At 46.2% G+C, this 3589-nt stretch overlaps 1 pseudogene; it reads right to left on the minus strand.

Annotated features, from left to right (window-relative positions):
* Positions 1-1544: 1544 nt before the first annotated feature.
* LOC108306291 lies at positions 1545-3117 on the minus strand (annotated as a pseudogene).
* Between the last annotated feature and the right edge of the window lie 472 nt (positions 3118-3589).

Raw genomic sequence — 3589 nt, forward strand, 5'->3', positions numbered from 1 at the left:
ATTTAGAGGGCCTGGATGGAATGAGTGCCCTGGATGGCACAGAAGGGCACTGGCTGATAAGGCTGGACCAGACCAGCAGGAAGGCATAACCCACTGAGCATCTGATAGGAGCCAAGGACACTGTGCTAGAGACTTTACAGCAGGACGTTACTAAGAGCCTTACTTATGTTCAAATGTAAGAACCTAGCATTATGAAGAAACAAAAAACTAGGGTCCTAGACAGTCTGGTCTGAGCCTGGTTTCCTGTGTTCAGGTCTAAACAGTTCAGACCGGAGTGTCTCTTTTACAGGGGATTTTATGTGTTTGGAAGGATTCTCTCTCTCTCTAAGGCTGTTTAATAGTAGTGTCCTAATTTCTCAAGCAAACCTCAATCTGTAATATTGACAAGGAAGGGCCTCTTAGCTCCTTATGCGCTTCACTCTCTCCCGATTTCCCAATGCTGGATTCTAATTTAGATAAGCTGTTTATTGTGGTGCAAGTAACTGAAACCAGCCTTAAATGAATGCCCAAAGATAGACATCCAAACAATGCTTCTCAAAGTGTAGTTCTGAGATCCCCTGCCCCAAGAGTTGGACGAACTTGTTTAAAAGGTACATTTGGGGACTCCATTCCATACCCATTGAATTGAATCTCAGAGAATGATGGCCGTGTCTTTTTTTCTCAATTCCCATTTACTTTTGTCTCTTGGGGAAATGTCATCTTTTCAACATAAAAAAAAGCAAGTTTAACACAAAATAGCAACCTCCAATGTAGGATAGAATAACCAGGTGTAGTGGGGGGAAACCAGTAGCAAAAGGAAGATATGAGATGTCGCAATGACAGTGGAGGAGGGTTCCGTTCTCTGGAGGTTGATTCACACACTGATGTGGCAGTATATATTATTCCACATAGTCAGGGATGTTAATTCCTTTTCAGGCTAAGAAAAGGTGGGATTAGGACATTTCTGGAGGCTTGGAGAAGAGCTGCTCTTCCCCTCCTTGATACCGTTCTCAGATCAGGGGAAAGGAGTTCAATGAGTGAGGGAGGTAGAGCTGGACAGGGAAAAATTCCACCTGACAGAGTGGGGTGGATTTCCCTCTAAAACTTTTAGAATGGAAAATCCTATCCCCTTCCTTATACTGGCTTTTACCCACAACCTCATACCCTTTTCTGCTTTGGGCTTAGGATGGTGGCCATCTTCTACATGGGTTTTTGTCACCTGGTTGGTTCTAAGTGGGATCTGGATGAGACAGAGCTTCTTGGAGATTTTTGAGAGGGAAATAGTAACTGGACAGATGGAAAGGATGGGCGCCAGAAGGCAGAAACCTGGGCGTCCCCGACCAGAAGGAGAAGATACATTCAACAAACAAGAATTTATCAAGTGCCTACTATGTGCCAGGCACTGTTCTAGCCCTCAGAAGAAGAAAACAAAGATATGCACAGCAAACACAAATTTTGAGGGCCAGGAAAGGGACAGTTGAGCAAGACAGCTAAGGGAACTGAGAATCCTGAGGTTAATGGGGCTATGCCTTAGGCCTCCTTTTCTATGGTGCATCCTGCTACTGCTAATACTTAGAGATGAGGTCATTCATGTCGCTGTCAGCCGCAGTGAACTCCATCTCATCCATGTTCTTGTTTATGTAGCAGTGCAGACATGTCTTCTGTCTGAAACATGGCAGTGAATTGCTCCAAGATGCTCTTGAAGAGCTCCTGGATGGCCACTCTGTTGCCGATGAAGATGTTGGCCATCTTAAGACCACAAGGTAGTATGTTACAAATTGCTGTATTTATGTTGTGTGGAATCCATTCCACAAAGCAGCTGCTGTTATTGTTATGCATAGCTAACCATTTGTTCATTGACCTCTATGGACATCCGACAGTGAGGTATTGGCCATGGTGGGGGTCGCAATCGATCATCATGTTTTTTACATGGAAGATATGCTGGGTGAGTTGTGGCACTATGAGAGCTCGATACTGCTGGCTGCTGCTGCTGGTGAGAGGAGCAAACCCAGGCATAAAGAAATGGAGATGTGGGAAGGGGACGTTTACTGCCATGTTGGCTGAGACCGGGAGGTGCAGATGCCCATAGGTTGGTGTGTTCAGCTTCAGAGTTTGGAAGCAGATGTAGAGAGCCTCATTGTTGATGCAAAAGGTCTCATCAGTGTTCTCTGCCAACTGAAGGATGGAGAGGGTGGCATTGTAGGGCTCAACCATGGTGTCAGACACTTTGGGTGAAGGCACCACACTGAAGGCATTGGTGATGCGATCAGGGTACTCTTTAATCTTACTGAGGACAAAAGTACCCATTCCAGAGTCTGTGCCCCCACCCAGTGAGTGGGTCAGCTGGAAGCCTGCAGACAGTCACAACTCTGCCACCTTCCATACCACATGAGGACAGAATCAACCACCTCAGCTCCTTCTGTGTACTGGCATTTGGCCAGCTGTTGCCCACTCCACAATGACCCAAAACAAAGTTGCCTGCTCTACTGAAGATCTGGCAAAAAGGACCTGAGTGAACACAGTCCATGGTCCCAGGTTCCAGATCCACCAGGATGGCACGAGGAACATATTTGCCACATGTGGCTTCTTTTTAATACCTGGAAATGTGATCCACTTCAGAGTGTGGAAGCAGATGTTGCAGGGAGCCTTATAGTCAATACAAAAGGTCTCATCAGTGTTCTCTACCAACTGAAGGACAGAGAGGGTGGCATTGTAGGGCTGAACCATGATGTCGGACATGTTGGGTGAAGGCACCACACTGAAGGTGTTCATCATGCTATCAGGGTACTCTGCTTTCATCTTAGGAGGGTACTCCAGGGCCTGAGCCCCACCGCCCAGGGAGTGGGTCAGCTGAAAGCCTGCAGGCAGGAACAGCTGTCTGCCTCCCTCCATACCACATGAGGGTAGAATTTGGAAAATGTGGTCCCACTGTAGGTAGCTGCCCCCATGGTAGGTGCCAGTGGGGTTGATGCCACATTCATCACTAATTATTCCCACAACTTGGCACTGATCTGGTTGTCACAGTGACTGGCCTCGATGTGCATGATTTCCCTCATGGTTAAAATTTAGCTTTTTTGCTCGCCTCAACCTATGCATAGTACAAGAAAATATGTAACTTTTTTCTCTGCTGGTCACAGGCTGGAATGCACCCCAGAGGCTGGAGCAGTGAGGTGCAAACGTGGTGGCAGGAAGGTCCTGAGAGGGAGAAAGCAGCTGTACCCTTAAGAAGCAACCTAGATGATTCTAATCCATGACCTAGACTTGTGGTTCTCAAATTTTGCTACACATTTGAATCACCTGGGGATCTCCTTAAACTCCCAATCCACGGGCCACACTCAAGGCCAGTTAAAACATTCTAATGTCCAGATCTCCTGGATTCTGGCTTAAGACTCCCCGGTGATTTCAGTGTTCAGCCAACTTTGAGAACCAGTGGCCTGGCCTGTAGCTAGTAAAGAAAAAGCGGTTACATGATTGACTGAGAACGTGGATTTTCTCAGACTTTAAATACTTTTTCAAAACACACCCTTCTTTCCTCTTGGACTTAGAAATGTTATATAAAAGTTTAAAGTTACATGTGAGGAAGCTGAGTCCTAAAAGGTAAAATTAAAGT

The sequence above is a fragment of the Cebus imitator genome, unplaced genomic scaffold (assembly GCF_001604975.1).
Source record: "Cebus imitator isolate Cc_AM_T3 unplaced genomic scaffold, Cebus_imitator-1.0 Scaffold71, whole genome shotgun sequence".
NCBI classification, from domain to species: Eukaryota; Metazoa; Chordata; class Mammalia; order Primates; family Cebidae; genus Cebus; species Cebus imitator.